General features: G+C 38.6%; 1 long non-coding RNA gene across 1 annotated transcript in view; it reads left to right on the forward strand.

Annotated features, from left to right (window-relative positions):
• The window catches only part of LOC122183886, a 104,194-nt gene that overhangs the window by 54,288 nt on the left and 32,163 nt on the right, over positions 1-17,743 (forward strand). Inside the window, exon 2 of the long non-coding RNA XR_006180400.1 lies at positions 9,131-9,235. This is a non-coding gene — a long non-coding RNA (uncharacterized LOC122183886). The remainder of the gene's footprint in view (positions 1-9,130; positions 9,236-17,743) is intronic.

Raw genomic sequence — 17,743 nt, forward strand, 5'->3', positions numbered from 1 at the left:
ACAGAGTACAGAAAGATTAGTTCTTCTTTTAACACATCTGTTTATATTTAGATTTTGTTTAATACACTAATATAGTGTTATTGATATTTTTAAGACTTTTTTCATGTTTGGAATTTGTCTCTGCATTTGATTTTCATTTTGCTGTGGTTTTTGCTCTGTACTCTAGTTTAATGCAGTGTTTAAAAGTGATGGCAGTCTGCTTTAATGACTCTGCTTTAAGTCTTAGGCCGGATTAATTGTAGCATAGTAATATTTTTGCCAAAGTAACAGTTGAAATGGATTGTGTCAATAAGATGGAATTTGATGCACTTACATGCAGCACTCCTGTTTAGGACTGCATGTAAATGATTATGGTACAGACAATATGGGACAGTGTGTGTTACAACATTATTATTAAGCACCATTTGAGAGACAAATGTCCAAGATGTGCCCTCATAAGTCAGCATTACCATATCAAGCAAAGTGAACATAAGCTGTACCTTGCTGAAAAGGCACTTCTGTGTGTGATGCTGACAGCAATTGTGAGTCTTAAAGACTGAGTGTTATCTGTTGATAGCCCACACAGTCAGTCACTTCTGTAAATTCACAACCTGTGATGAAAACCTCAAAGCGCTCTGGGTAGCCATGCTGGTACGTAACTGGTGGAAGTGTATGTTTTGGAATGAATTAGAGCCATCTGTGTGTGATGGTGCGCACCAGGCACGAGTCATTTCTAGGATTTAGCCCCAGCTAAAGAGCTCAAAAGCTCCTAACACTTGGTAGGAAGCCTTGTGTATTGAAGCATCTTTCTGTGCTTCGATGAACTGAAATGTTTGAGGAGGAAGCTGGCCTGGGTGGTTGCATTCAAAGAAATAGCCTAAAGCAGTAATTACAGCTTTTTTGCCAAAGCTGTTAAATTCTAAGTTTGTCATATGTGTCCTGTGACTTATGCTTGTAATTTTAACATGCTTCTGGGCTTGCTTACTGATTCTTTACGTGATAGAGCAGGTAAAGAAGTAAGTTCTGTCTGTACTGTGCGCCGAACCTGAGTTCTGTCTCTGCACTTGTGTGGCATTTGGCTGGAACCAACAATTTCTGCCTCTCAGCAGGTCTGAGGAACTTGAGGCACAGCAACCACCACCTGTGGCAAGCTCATTTCTAGTCAGTGCAGAATGTACTCAGGATGGCCTTGCATCACCTTGCAAAAGGTGATGGAAATATACTTCACTTTTCACTTCCCCAAAGAAACATTGTAGTATTATTTAATCAAATCACCCATGATCAATTTTCAGCATATATGTATACACAGAGATTTTCAGAAGTTTTTAAAATCTAATGGGAGAAAGTGAAACACTTAGAAATTCCTTTGTGTGTGTTTCCATCTGCCCAGGAATCTCAAACCTGAAAGCATCTTCAATTGAGCTGTTACATCTCTTATCCAGCTGAGTTTCTAAAACAGCCCACACTGTGTGAACTTCAGTTCCTGGTTCTTCAATCTGGACCTGGAAGACAATCTCCTTTCTTTTGCTCTAAACACAGGCTAGTCAGTCAAAGTGCCAGTAAATCTTAAGCTTTGAGTATTATTGTTTCTTGTTGTCCTGTAATAGGTAAAAATAAGATTAAATGTCAGTGACCCTAGAGTCCAATTTAAACCAGCTTTCATAATCAATGATAAGTTTCATTCAAAACAGCAAAGCATGGTGAGAAAATATTTGTGATTTACCGACAGTGTGAATCCCTGGAACCCTATCACTGTTAACAGAAGATCCTGTTCGAGGACGTTGCAAAACGATCCTACTTGTTTACATTTCTTCTTAAAAACAACTGATAGAGTGAGTTTGAAATTTATCTTGCATGCTAAGGACAAGTCTCAACAATGTCAGCGTGTTCTCGCATTTAAACTCTCGTGAAAAAAAACATAAAATAATAAGAAATTCTAATACAAAAGGTATTTCAGTTTGCGTATTCAGATCAAATTCTTCTTGATACAATCTCTAAGGTTGCAGTACATACTTGATGGCAGTTACACGCTATTTTCTTGGTATCAGTAAGATTTGTTCACATGGGAAAAGGCCGTAGTCAGAACTCTTATGAGCGTGTTTCACTTAGAACTGAAAACTCACTGCTCAGTGCTAAATATACGTTTAGATGCTCAGCTATGGGCAGGTACTGAGCAGAAGCCTGCAGTGTAATAGCTCAGTAAATAATGAACTTTTGCACCAAACTAGGTTTTTCTCATAAATACAGAACCTGCTTGATGCTGGTGCTGTTTTCTTATTTTGCTGTTCGAAAAAATACTTCTGTCGCACTTCTGATGGCGAAGGATAACATTGCTGTGGAGCCTAAAGTATCTTCAGGTGTTTCCAAACACAGGTCTATGATGTTTTAGAGCTGGATATTGTAAAGATGTTGAAGTGGAAGGACCAGGCTGAGTTTGTCCTATGAGAACAGCTGATGTTGGAAAATGTTTTTACTAATACAGTTCTGAATCTCATGAGAAGAGGAAATAGTTAAGTTCTAAGCTAATAATGAAGTTATTATTCTTAAGATATGAGTAAAATCTGTCAAAGCTCAATAGTTACGAAAGCCTGAGGAGAACCTTGGCTTTTCCTTGTGGTACAAATTGCAGGGAATGTGTCTGAACTAGCTCTCTTTCAATCTGTGATTTTAGTGGATGTTAACAGTGAACAATCCAAAGAGCGCATAGGCTTTAATGGTGGCTAAGTAGTTTCTGTACTGTTTGACTTTTAAAGGCTGTCCTCTCATTGTACAAACAGGCAGAGCTTTGCTCAAGTCTCTGTGGTTCTAATTTAACATTTACTTCAGCAGGAACATTAGAACCAGACATTTTTGCAGAGTTGAGGACACAAGGAAAGAGCTTGTGAATCTGGTTAAGGCAGCATTTCTATTTAATGTCTCTTTCTTTTAAATGGAAAAGGCTCTTTGGAGAGAGATAAGGGCAGAATAAAAGACTCTTACATTGAAAATCCTAATCTTGTTCTCACCTGCAGAGAAGGAAATCTGTTCCTATGTTTGTATTTTCAGTATCAGAGCGTGAAGCATTTCAGTGGCTATTGAGGCACAGCCAGTGTAACTTTGTTAGATACCTGAGAAAAAAACAGGCCCAAGTTTTCTGCAGAAGAGCTCCTAGTGAGTGACAGGAACGCGTGCCTGTAACCCTAAACTGTGTTGTGGAGGCCTTTATCCAGAAGCCAAGTTTACAGATTTTGCAAAGACATTAAACAAACACTGTAACTTTTAACATAAACACAATTAACTAGCTTAAATATTTATGCAATGTTCATTTCACTCAATGCATACACTGCATGTGATTTAGAGTTCCACAGAATCATAGGATGGCTTAGGTTGGAATGAACCTTTAGGGTTATCCAGTTCCAGCCCCCCTGCCATGGGTGCCACCACCAGATTGGGCTGCCCAGGACCCCATCCAGCCTGGCCTTCAACGCTTCCAGGAATGAGGCACTCACAGCAGAGAGTTTGCTCTTTAGCAGTTGCTTTAGGATGCCATCATTTAATGGCCATGGGTCAGTGGTTGGACTAGATGACCTTAGTGGTCTTTCCCAACTTTAATGATTCTCTGATTCTATATCATTATCGTTCTGATCAGTAGCTCATCTTTTCTGGAGCCAATAACTTTCTTGCCCAAAGACATCTTCTGAATTTAGCACCTGCTCCTAAGGGTTTCAGGATTTGTTCATGTTAGCCTGATGAGCTGTTAGGAACAGATAGCTCCTTCCAAAGTTCCAATTTTTTTTCTGACCATGCTGAACATCCAAATATTTCAACAGAGTAACAGAATTCTTGCTGTGTGAAATTAAGGACTAAGTGGTGAAGGATGCTGGAATTTATTTCTTAAATCAGGATACAGCATTACTATAATAGCAATAAAACAGCTTTAATGCAGTCCCTGTTTATTGGTAAGAGGTGAGAAACAGCATACTGTATAGATGCACAGCCATTTTAGCATGCTTGCTCGAAACACAACAGGTGACTGATGTAATTGCTACTGTCCCATGAATATGGAGTCAAAGCAAGATGGATTCAGTGAAGACTTTCCGGTTGCGTATCACTTTTACATGTGACTTACCAATGTTGCAGAACTGGAATTGAGCTTGTGAAGTGAAATTGTATCTAGAGAACATCTCATTCAGAAGAAGAAACACTCTGCCTAGTAAACATTTTTGAATTAAGTCCAACAAATTCAAAGTGATCCCCTTATGGATGTAGAAATGAAAGCACAGGCTTTGTATACAACTCAATCAGTCCCATAAAACAAAACCAGTTAATAATCATAGTGACTTTTCTGTATGTCAGCATAACAAGGAGAAATCTAAAATCCAAGCTTATTAGGAATTCTTCTTTTTGCCCCACACCTAACATAGATGTCATATCTTTTTTTTCCTATTTTTCTTACCCTATCAGGCAAAGTGGCTATTTCATTTAATTTTATTATGGAAAGAGTCCATTTTTTCTTTTTACATGTATGGTTATTGAATGTCTGTGGGACATTCAATAATATAGTATTGAATAATTCCACACTGGAAATACTAAGCCAGTATATTATGGCTTTGTTATCATCTGAAAAACATTCCACTGCTGAGGAATGACAGAAAAAATGGAAGTCTCCAGCAAAAGATCATTATGTGAATCCAAAGCCAATTGTGCTTAAACAGCACGCATGGAGAGCTTCAAATGTTTTGCATCCATAGCTAAGTAGCCTTCAGACTGACTCCACAGAGAGTGATAGGATCTCCCTGTGACAAGTAGACATAATGGTAGTCATTTCTTGGGAGAATTAAACCAGATGACTTACTGGTTGTCTGCACTCAACTCCAGAATTGACTGGCAGAGCTGGTATCTTGTGTCTTTTCAAAATTATCAAAACACATTAAATACAGTAGCCTTACAATACACTGAAATGAAGTCAATAATTTTATGTGGTGTCATAATTCTTAATACAAAAGGGTTATCAGTGTGGAATCTGTTCTGGAAAAAGAGAAAGATAAAATAAGTGGAAACAACTTTTATGGTTGTAATGATTCTCTTGTTTTCTGAGTCACTGCCAAAGCAAATTTAAAGATAGTTTTTAAAATGTCTCTGGAAGTTCGTAGAGGTTGAGCATTTCTTTAGGTACCTAAGTATGGACGTGAGCTCCTAACCAGGGGATAAACATTCTCTTTGGTACGTCTACTAATTCATTCCAGTGAACTGTTTGGTGAAAGACGTGATGAAAATGTGCACTAATTCTATATTAATAATATCAGGCAGTGGCTTAGGAAGAAAAAAAAAAACAGCATACAAAGCCTATTTACATAGCAGTTTTTTCTATTGGTTTCAAATAATTGTAAGTTGTACATTGTAGCAATAAAAAATTACAATAGAATAGAACTAAGTCAGATTGCACATATTCTGAGGGAATTGTTTACTCTCAGTGTGGATGTTCAATGAGTTCTAACATAGGCACTATTACCTTAGCTTTATCTTTGCAGCTTATTTTCTTTAAAGCAGATGTTTATGTTGAAGAACATGAGAATACTCTGTATGACTGGAAATTATTTGAGAAACATACCTGAAATGGTGGAAACATATGACTGCTCCAAAAGTAAGGCCTCCTATTTTATAATGTTAGCTCACAATGTCGGAGGCAGATGTTGGTGGTATGGCAGCAGAGGCTGAACCTCCCTGCCAATATTCCATTACATTTTGTTGCCATGTGACAGATGGCAGCAGAGGGGCAGTCTGACAAAAAAGCATGGAGGTGTGCATATAAAGCAAAGGTGTGGAGCTGAATTCCTCCATGAGGAAAAAATTAGATCCATTGGAATTCATTGATGCTTGCTGAGTGTTTCTGGAGAGCAAACAGTGGGTGTGCGCACAGTGAGGCAGGGAGTGGTGCCTCTCAGCAGTGGCCACAGACAGTGGGTCACCTCCACTGATGCAGATTTTTCTGAGTGCAGCATGCAGTCTCTTCTTCATCACTGGTGAAAAAACATAGTTAATGGTGTGACAGGGTTGAAAATTAGTATTTTGTAGCTGAGAATTTGCTCAATCACACAGTGCTGTTGTGCTCTTTATAGCTGTTGCATTTTCTGTGGAAATTAATGGGAGACACTGCTTTCAGAGTGACCCATGTACAAAATCTCTTTACTGTGGTTAGTTTCCAGTATATTACTAGAACCAGAAGATCTCATCCAACAGGGTGCATTTTGGCTAGGTGCAAATCAGGAAATAAAACTTTCGGCCATCACTTTAAGTTTGGAGTGCAAAACAGACATGAATTTGGTCTAGCAGCAATGTAAATCTGCCAGACCTCCCAAAAACACAAAAACTTCTTTTTCTTACTCTGTTCTTTATAGGAGAGATAAGATCACTTTTTTTCTATTTGAGATATCAGTCTTTTCTGCTTATTCATAAAAAATTGCCCCTCTTTCAGCTCCTCCTTCAAAGGACAACTGATCCTGTGGGCCTTCTCAGTTCCTCTGATTTACCCTTTCATAGCTATACCAAAAAATTAAAGTGTGCAGACACAGAAATTATGTTGGTCCTGCCAGTTTCTTTGGTGGGGTCTTGTCACTTTATCTGGAGTCCTAAAAAAAACCTGTTTTCAGCCACTGACCTTATAAATTATATTTGTAAGTGAGAAAATTAAAGTGCCTGAAGTTTTGGTAGTTTGTTTGTTTGTTTGTTTTTAATAAATATCACAAGCACCTTATTTTGCACAGCTGATGTTATTTTGTGTGGGTTTGCAGAGTTAAATTAGGGAAGATTGGAAAGGGGAAATAAAGGCATGGCAATTAAAAGGTCACCTCATAAACTGTTCCTGGACACTTGCTAGCCTGTGTCTAACCGAACTATCAAGAATGGACTGTTTCTCAGTCATTTTAATGGGCCTCCAGTTACAGAGATCCTGCACAGCGTACAGCTGTGCAAAGCAGGTAGAGGCTCAGCTGTAGAACAAATGAGCAGCACAGTAAAGGCCACAAAAGCTAATCTCAGAAGATGCATTTGAGAGAGGCAGGAGGAAATATGAATCTTGCTGAGAGAACCGTGAGAAGAATTCTCAAGATATTAGGAAGAAAAATATTAACTTGCTCCCAACAGCGTTGATAGGCTGAGGGAGCTGAGCTTGTTCAGCCTGGAGAAAAGAAGGCTACAGGGCGACCTGATTGCAGCCTTCCAGTGCCTAAAGGGAGCCTACAAACAGGAGGGGAATCAATTCTTTGGAAGTGTAGATAACAGCAGGATAGGGGAAATGGTTTGCAGTTGAGGGAGGGAAGATTGAGGTTGGATGTCAGGGTGAAATTCTTTACTGTAAGAGTGGTGAGGTGCTGGAACAGCTGCCCAGAGAGCTTGTGGATGCCCCGTCCCTGGAGGTGTTCAAGGCCAGGTTGGATGGGGCCCTGGGCAGCCTGGTCTGGTATTAAATGGGGAGATTGGTGGCCCTGCCTGTGGCGAGGGGTTGGAGATTCATGAACCTTGAGGTCCCATCCAACCCTGGCCATTCTGTGACTCTGTGAACGTGTGGTCGTGTTTCTCAAGTATATTTTCATACAAAGCATAAATTGGTTCTGAACATGCAGTGATTTATTGCTGCTGCCATTTGAAAGAGCAGACTGCTTGGGCCTGGGGCTTGCCTGTGTAATTGTGTTAAATGCTGTGGTGCTCTGAACCAGTAGGGCAAATTAATGTCTTTTGTGATAATTCCATTTAAGACTTGTTATTTTGATAAATCACTGGAGGCAAAGGTCATCACCCCGAGGGAACTTTGATTTTTAGCTCTCTGGCTTGGCATTTCTGTATTAAACTTTCTGTTACGTTACTACAGATGCTTGCATTGTCTCTGTTACAAATGCTTTGTTTTTCAGTGAGATTCGAAAACATCTCAGTTATTTATTTTGAAGTATTTAACCCAGAAGTCTATCTTCTCTAATATATTTTCACCTGTTCAACATATGTTAGGCAGAGAATGTGAGCTGGAGTTCTTGTTTTATGTAGTAGTAATAATTAACGTAATGACATTCTTTAGAGTAGGATTGTTGCCAAAGTTGATGCCATCAGTGAAAACCTGGGGATCTCAACAATTTTAAAAACCATCTGGGAAATCTGTGCTGGCAATTTATTCATTATTCACAAAATATAAGTAAGTATTTCTCTTCTAAAATGGTGATTGCTGGTCTTCAGAATCAGGAGCTGATTATTTGCTGAGATTTGGAATAAATCAGAAGTAATTATTAGGAGTTACCTCCACTTATAGAATTAGATCGTTTCCTAGAAGGCTGTTCTGACAGAGCTTGAGTCTAGCTGGGGCCCATGCAATTTAAGGTGATGTTTCTTATAGCAAGGTACGTATTTATGTGAAAGATAATCTGCCAGCAGGAATCACACTTGATGGCAGAGTGCTAAGGCTGCTATGAGGTGAAATTTTATTTGCGTGTGTAATCCCAGGAAAATATCATTCCTGTATTTAACAATGCAGTGCTGATAAAAAGAGGAAAAAATAGTTTGTTGATACAGATAAACAGCATTTGATTCACATCATTGGAGAAGTTATGAGCAAAGGGTTTTTAATAACGGTATTACATGCATTTCTCCTAAGGGTGCAAATGCCTTTCTTTTCAAAGTGTTGCTCTTCTGTGTGGGCCAGCATAAGGGAATTGTGGCATGACAAAAAGCTGGCTAGAGTTGCTCCTTTTAGCTCTGACTTTAAGGGCAAAGATCGGTGCATCTGTATCTGAGGAGGATAAGCAGGACTCCCACTCAGGTAGCACAGCTCTTTGGATGAGGACACAGAAACGCAGGAGGTTCACATTTGGCAATCTGGGATCTGCTTGTAGGAATCAACTGCCATTTTAACACTTTGAAACTACATGAGAATGTGTCCAGCCTATTCCCTAGGGACTAGCCAGGACAGTTTTAGCCCTTTGAAGAACAAAGAAAGCAGAGCCCTTGCTGCAAGAGCTCTGTGCCCTTTCACAAAGTTCCTAGTGCAGGCGTAACTTTTTATTTATTTATTTTATGTCTTCAGGTCAGCTTTGATGAGAGGTGCCTTAACTCTTCTGTAAGGGCTGAATTTCCTGTCTGAGATAATATTTAAGATGAAGACTGACTCTTTCTCCTGTTTCCTTCCTAGAGACCAAAAGGAGGTGCTTTCAAATACAGCCTTTAATCTGGAGGAAATATATGTCCAGTTTGTAGCCCTCATCGCTTCTACAGTGGCTAATGTTGCAGCTTCCAGGTAACAGTCTTTTAACTCATTTGATCCTTTTTAGCCACTTCTTTCACTTTTAATATGCCACAGCTGAGTAACACCTTTTTTTTATCCTTGCTTCTGCTTGTATATCTTTGTGCCATTGTGGATGTGTAACTATTAGCCAATAAATTAACATTACTTCTGCAATACCTTAATTTATTCAGTTCTGTTGAATTACAGCACGTTCCTTCTTAAATGGAAGAGTGTTTCTGTGCCAGTCTTTAGATATTCAGGATCAAATTCACTCAAATACAATTTTATCTGTTATTACTGTATTATTATATTATTTCTAATAATATAATACTATAATTCACTCAATGTGGATTTCAAATTATAAATTGCTAGATAACTATTCTACTTTAAAAAATATAATTCCATTGATTACTTCTACTAGTGGAAAAATATATAATACTTGAGAGGATATTGGGCTAAGTTTTTAGTGGCCATACTCTTTGTGTTATGCAGCTGTGAAATAAGTTATACCTTAACAGGATGATTTGCTTGTGAGAGATTACATAGTCTGATGATTTGAACCGTCATCTATTGGCCAAATATAAGGCTGACAGTCCATAATTAAAGAAAAAGTGAGAATAGAACAGGATTGTAATTTAGACTGCTATCTATTCCCCTCCTGCATGCTGAATAACCTGCTGTTCATTGAGTCACCTATAACGCTGTTTTCCCCTCCCATGTGGCTTGTCATGTTTCTTTTCTGATTCGTTTGTTTGTCTTAAAGTTGTGAATGCTGGAGGTTTATTTATATGAGCTAGGCTCAATGTCAATTACACCCGTCAATTCTGAAATTACTTGGTACATTATTTATACTTCTTGTAAACTGTGCTCCTTCACCTGTAAACTTAGGAAAATACACAGATGTTCTGGATAAGTGTATTTTACTGTCTCTTCTGCCCTCTTATGGAACTGCTCGCACACGTTAAGGACTTCACCCAGATCCCATTCAGAGGGACATTTGCAACTGATTTCAATAGCATTTGGATCAGGTTCTTCATTTGCAGGAGATAAGTGACCAATGCCTTGTAAACAGATGTTTTGACAGGTGAATGAGGTAGAAGCAAATGAACGGAAGGAGTGGCTAGCTGTTCTTCATGCACCTGAATAGAAGCAAACAAGCACAATTTGCCTGTGTATAACCACAGTAGATACATTAGACTGCTCCAGAACTAGTAGTATTTCTACATATTCCCAGATTATTTTTTACTTTGCTTTGTCTTGGTTTAAGAAAACAGACGTTTCTCTGTATTGCTGCTTATGAAAGTTTGGTTCTCAAGTTCAGATCACACATACCTGCCTGCTTCGTAAGTGCTAAAAAGCAGCAGCATTGTTTTTCTTTGCTTATTGTTTTATGAAATGTGCTTACCTTCCCACCCAGTCTCAAATTAAAGTAAAAACAGTGTAAATGTTTCTGTTTGAGCAGTTGCTTCTGTTTCGATTCACCTGTGGTTGCAACAGCTAGCGTTGGTTTTCAAGATTACCTGGGTTCCTGATGCTCAGACAGTCTTGAATGTTTTTCAGTTGCTTTCTTCTCAGCTGTTTTCTCCTCTCTTTTATAACTTTCCTGTGGCAAATTCCTGGGAGCATCCTTTAATCTGGCAAGAAAAAATTGCCTGTCTATTCCAATGGAAAAGTAATGCAGTATACCAGAGAAGCAATATTATTCATGGGAAGTTGGTGGAGAAGCCTTCCTATTGGCATTTTCACTCAATAATCATACTTAGTAAAAACAAAACAAACAAACAAAAAAAAACCTGTTGTTGTGAAATAGGTGTTGTACAGCCGAATCTCTATTTTGAAAGTCTTTTGGTTTTCCCTGAAGGACCTGTTCAGTTGGAGGCAATCACTTATAAGAAAAGTTACGAAAAATATTGAGCAAAAATGTGTCTAACCTTTTTTCTTACATAAATACTTAACACTATCATTACAATATCATAAAGTGGATATTTTCTTGTTACATTTCATCAGACTGACACTGAATTGCTTACTGTTACACATTCATATTCTGTTGTCAAGAACAGAATATAGAAGAGGAGGATATTTCCTCCTGAGCAGAATCACAGAATGGCCAGGGTTGGAAGGGACCTCAAGATTCATGAATCTCCAACCCCTCGCCACAGGCAGGGCCACCAACCTCCCCATTTAATACCAGACCAGGCTGCCCAGGGCCCCATCCAACCTGGCCTTGAACACCTCCAGGGACGGGGCATCCACAACCTCTCTGGTTGTTCCAGCACCTCACCACTCTTATAGTAAAAAACTTCCCCCTGACATCCAGCCTGAATCTTCCCTCCTTCAACTTCAAACCAATTCCCCTGTCCTGCTTAGCAGATAGATTTACAAATCATTAGCTGCTTGACACTATTCGGGTAATCAGTTTGAGTTCAGCAGGGCTGTTATAGTTAGTGCTAAGCTTTTTCAAGATCAGCACCTGAGATTTTAAGACTTATGCGCAGAGCCAGGTACTTTTAGAAGAAGGTCAGCAAAATTACTTCTTTGAATACAGGCATAAATCTGTTGTGGCTTCCTGTATATCATATCACAATAGCTTTGGTTAACCACACATCCCTGCTAACATTTTTGTTCAACCAAATCCTTGTCCCACCCTAACACAGACGATCCATTATATGAAGACGATTTCTGAAATGCATGTTTTTATTTCTGATCCCTCTATCCATCTCCCTTGCTTGGTGCATTAGGACCTGGGGATTATTGTAGTGACAGATGTGAAGATTTCTTTAAAAGGAGGGTGTGTTCAGTTCTTTGATATTTGAAAAGGCAAGAAAACAATGATTTCTTTAATATATAACATTGCATCAAAAGGACACCTGACATCAATCATTAATTTCTCAAGTTCATGGGAATAGCATCATGAGGCCTAGTATATTGGCTATCAATTTCAAGCACAAGAGACAATGGTACAAATAGGAGCAAGAGAAATGGATTGTTTTTCTATTTTAAATATACTGTTGATCCTTCTAGAATGCTTCCAATTGTTTTCTCTGTGTATAAGATATAGAAAAAGGGAGCATGAAATGAAAGCGTTCTTTTTGGGAAAGCTTGAGGATTCCTTTTAATAGACAGGACTAAAGTATTCATAAGACTTGAACATTGCCTTTTTGGGTCAATGCCTTGCTGTTTTCTTTCCTCCAGCTAAAATCTGGGCATATTGTCTGGCATTCAAATGATGACCTGGATTCACATAAAAAGAATGAGCTTGATTATGTGATCATTCTGGTTCCCCTGCCTACCTGTCTTGTTATACACCTGTCTTCCACTTCCAAATTGTTGTTCTTCTGGCAAAAGGACACCACACATCAGATGTTTTGCTCCCTTTCCTTCTATGGGAGAATAGGACGAGTCCTTAAAAAACTGCTGAGGTTCATGTTATGATCCTAATGCTTACATTTTATAATGTTGTGAAAGCAAAAGCAATCAAACACAGGTTCTATTCATTCTGCCCTCCACCCCTCTGCCCTCCCTCTTTGTCATACTCATTCAAAGCTTTTGGCAGTGGCCCTGTCCAGATTTGGAGATCCAGAGAAGGAAAGTGGAAAACAAAGTCAGTTACTGTACGCATTTTATTCCCTATGGATCTTTGTCTGCAGAACACTGTGAAAAGAAGCCAGGGCTTCAAATGTGAAAGGTGGGTCAGCACTGTGGATTTTTGCTCCCTTTTGTGATAATGTTAAGGCCCTCACTCTTACAGGAGAATCAGCTAAAGAAAGGACCATACCTGCAGTAGCAATTTTATTTCAGATCAAGACTTAGGGTACTGGCTGAAACTTGTGCCTTTTATTCTATTCTTCTCAGGAGAACCTCGTTTACAAGCACTTTTTCATGGACCCCACTCCTTTAGGGGTATTTTTATGCATACGGGATGGTCAAGAAACTGCTCAGACAGTCCAGTCTGAGCCCTACCAAGCTCAGTGAGAAGAATAGTTTGAGCTCTTGCTTTCATCTTTGCCACTTCTATCTGCAGTGGTTAGTAGCTTACAATGGAGACAGTCCTGCTGTCTTCCCAGGAGCAATTTGCAAAATATCATCTTATTCAGCATGACCAGAAAAGAGCCTCAGTATTCGACTTCTAAATAATTGGAAAGTGGGTGGAGAAAGAAAGGTGAGAGGATAACTACAACAAATATACATTAATGGGTTTGAAGTAAAGATCTCCTTCTCTGAAGGCATTCTGTAGCTTAAAAATAGGAGTGAGATCCTAAACTGGTGAGCAACAGCAATTGGTCTTTAGTAATCAAAGAAGTTATGTGTGCATCAAGGCTGACTTGCATGATCTGAGTATAGCTGTGCTATGATTCCAAGATTTGCAATATGACATCAGTAGGATGTCTTTATTACAGATATTTTATCTAGATGAAACTAGATTAGTGTTTACTGAATGTAAACAAGTGCATAATGTGAACAGCACATCATTTATATAATTAAAGATAGATACAGAATACGTCAGAAATTTGTGTCATTTTATTGATGCTCTTACCATAGTGAAATTGAGCTGACCAATCTCACAAAATCTCACAAACTTTGATTATGCACATTTTATTATAAATAATTCATTTTACCCCTGTGGGCTTTATTTTATTAGCTGCCCTTAGTTACAAACTGTTTTATACAGCCATATTATGCAGCAGATTAAGCATTCATCCTTACTGCCTGCTTTCAAAGCAGTCTGTCAGTTGTGATCAGACATGCTGTAAGCTACAAAGCACAAAACTCGACCTGATGCCTTCTAACCAGGAAAGCAGTCGGCAGGAAGTTCCAGCTGAGGTTCACAGTTCCAAAGTCTGTAACCTTCTAATATTTTCAAGGTTTTGTGTGTTTTACACAGGTCAACACATGGTCTGCTTCTCCTAAAAGTTCACCAACAGTTTAGCAAAATTGTGAGCTCCAGAACTAGAAGAAAGAAAAGAATACTTGTGTGTAAAATAGCTGCTGTTATTGTAATTTTTATAGCTTAGACATTTTGGTAAAATCATGCAAGGCATTAGCTTCTTGGTTGTAAGAAATACATAGAGTTCCATTTGAGTCAATGAAATGGCTAATTTACATCAGGTGAGGATCTGACCAGAATTTGTTTCAACTGATTTACTGGTGCATATGCTGCATTACTCTCACATATGGAATCCCATCACTGCCATATCAAAGATGTAATTAAAAACCTGCCATAACAAATGTGCACTATGCCCTACCAAGTTCTTGCGTTGACAAACTGCCAGAGGGGAAGAGTTTGATCTTTTACTCAATATGGTTTGCCTCTGGTCCTAAAGGTTCTAACAAAGAACTCAGGAGAAGCAAGACACGATGGAGGAGTGCGGACAGGCAGCTTCAAGTAATCAGTTGCCAGGCTATCCAGCCTTCTTAAGTACAACTTGCACACTGTTGTAGTACCAAGGAAAAGATAGGCAGAGCAAAACACCAAGCACAGTTTGTTTTATAGTGATAGCAGCTCCTTTCTACTAAGAATGTGAGTAGCAGTGTTCTGCACCAGCTGGTACTTCTGGGTGGTCTTCAAGGCTAACTTCAAATACTGGCCCGTGCAGTAAAACAGCATAGAAGTGTCGAAGACATAAGTAACTCTGGTAAGGTCCTTATCAGCAGACAGGCCCCCCTTTTTTGACCAGTTACACATTGAGCAGGGCCATAGCAAGCCGCCATTCCTGCCTAAAAGTCCTAGGTCAAGGACGTATATAAAGAAATAGAGTATGCTGAGTGCTCCTTTGAATAAGTGAGCTCAGGCTGCGCTCCAAAAAGTAATGAGCAGATGCTAATGAGTATCTTCATCTACTTCCCAAATTCATTTATCTTGCAAGAAAACTAGTTGACAAAAGCTTGCCGCATTTGAATGGGGGCAGGGTAGGGGATGGCCATAGAAATTGTTTACACATATGAAAAATCTAATTAATTTCTTCAGTTCTTTGTTTGTATTCCCGTAGAAGTTTTCTGTGCATCTCTTAATGCCACCACTCAAAATAAATTCCTACATAACCATTATTCGCATTATTTAATAAACAAAGCCAAAACCAAACCTAATCAGAATAAGCATAAAAGAATCCTTGATGTTAACACATGGGACAATGCGATTGGCAAATGGCTATTTTAAGAAAATTCTAAGAAAGCCTTGCCTAAGGGATATATCCAGAACCCCCAGAAATCAGTGGGAATATTTTTATGATTCACTAGGATTTACATCAGACCATAAAAGCACAGCATATTTTACAAATCATTTCAGTTATTCACTGCAGGCAAGGATCTTTGCTTTCTTTGCATGGAACTAATATATTGTTTCTTTGTTTAGAGAATTTGTAAAGCTTTAAATCCACAGAGAAGTCTTCTACCTTACTGATGAGGAACTGAGTATATATAGGGGCATATAGACACAGGAGCAAATATATTGGTGAGAGATATCTAGTGATATTAAACACAAAACACTTTCATTCAAAGCAGGTATATAAAATCCAGGTGCTTTATTATTTATTTTGCTGCCATTTCTTTGTAATCATTCGATTTTAAAAGAAAGTTGTTTAATAATTAATGTAAAATCATTTTATTTTTTCATAATTGCAGCACTTAAAAAATACAGAGGTGTCAGCAAGGCTATGTTCTTTATGACATTTTGTAAGTCAATACAAGAATAGGTTTCATTTGAAGGTGCTCAAAGTTCAGACCCTCACTGTCAGAAGCCTCAGTTCTCCATTGGGAAAATAATAAGAGTTCTGTTTATCTGCAAATTCTAGAAGTCCAGATTTCTTCCTACACTAACAGTTAATACAAAAAAAAAAAGGAAAAAATCACCTGGGAATGTTAAAATTCAAAAACCTAAATGTATCTATGACATATTCCAGCTGTATACAAATGCCCTTAATCCTGTACTGAGAACTTGGCTTTCAAACCAACAGCCTTAATAAACAGAACTATGTGTTTTCATTTGCTATTAGTGCCCTTAACTTTTGTCTGCTGAGAAAAAGGTTTGTTTCAAGACAAGGCTTTTGTTGGGCAGAGTAGCTGAGCGCACTCTGTCAGTGTTATCAGTATCTTTAAGTGGGGAACATATTTAACTTGATGCAGGAGTAAAAAGAAAAATAGAAGCAGGATTTGTAAATTGAAGAATAGAAAGCTCTATTACATCTCACGGGAACGGAGAAGTGGACAAGAGGTAGTGGCACTTTCAGCATCCCATATCATGGAGAAAAATGTAGTTTTGTTAAAATATAGCAGGGCAGTGCCTGAATTTTCAAAGGAGCCAAAGTACAATATCCAGAAGCTTTATGCAGCTCAAGATAGCAACATCCAATAAACTTTCTACCAGCACCAATGGCTGGCAGGAGAGAGAAAATCTTTTGATAGCTATCTCCAGTTTTCTTCTGAGAGACCTGCAGCACGCTCTGGGTCCTCAGAGACAGCTGTGCTTGTGCAGCACTACAGCAACACCATGGTGCTTTCCCAGCTTTCTCTGATTTTTGTAGAACCTTCAAGTATACAAGGCTGTTCACTGAAAGGACCATGCCAGGAAGAGTGAAAACAGCTACAGCTGTTTACACTCTAACATTCTAACATAGCTGTTTACAGTCTAACATTCTTCCAGAAGGCAGCATAAGAGGCAAGGCTCTAACACAGATCCAAAGACATCGTAGACATTAAAGACATATCTAGACTAAATGCAACTACAGTATAGCTCAGTGCAAGGCTGAAAACCATGGCCCAAATTTAAAGGGAGTTTCTGTAGTAGTGGGCAGGATGTGGTACCAGGTGAGGACTGTGTGGGCAATTAAGGCTAACTAGGGTAATCATGCTCTGATAGATACAAGCACTTTGCCCAAATGATGAATTCAAGCCCTTGCTCTGGTTGGTTAGAAACATGGAGAGTCTTTGTTATGGCTTAGTTTGCCACGAATTTAGAAAAGGTCAAAGTAAACGTTTTAATTTTTGCAGTTATCATGTTCATATATCAGACTGTGTTGAGCTGAAGAAATTCTAATACATGCTACTAGTTTCTTTTTGTTATTTCTGTTCTTGTAGAGTAGAAAAAGGTATTCAAAGATTCTGGATATGCGGTTATTTTACAGTTATATCTGTGCCTTTCAGTACATTAGCAAGATTCAATATAGCTACAAGAATTACAAAAACTGTTTGTTTCCTTCTCTGTCATATAATGAGCAAAAGGAGGAACTGTTAACTGTAAGCCCAGTCCAGGGAAGAAAAGCAGACAGAAACTACAAATAATTTTTAAATAGCAGAATGTGCGACTTTTCAACTTAGTATGTGATTAAATGTTTTAACATAATTTGCAAGGTTTCAAGAGCTGTATCTTCATGAAATAAGCATATTGTTGTACATGCCCTTTAGCCATTATTTAGTCATAGAATCAAGCAAGTTGGAAGGGGCCTTTAGAGGCCATTTATTCCAACTCCCTGCAATGAAGAGGGATGTCTAGGCTAGATGAGGTTGCTGAGAGCCCCTGCAATGAAA

The sequence above is a fragment of the Lagopus leucura genome, unplaced genomic scaffold (assembly GCF_019238085.1).
Source record: "Lagopus leucura isolate 7727_CA_CO unplaced genomic scaffold, USGS_WTPT01 Super-Scaffold_100021, whole genome shotgun sequence".
NCBI classification, from domain to species: domain Eukaryota; kingdom Metazoa; phylum Chordata; class Aves; order Galliformes; family Phasianidae; genus Lagopus; species Lagopus leucura.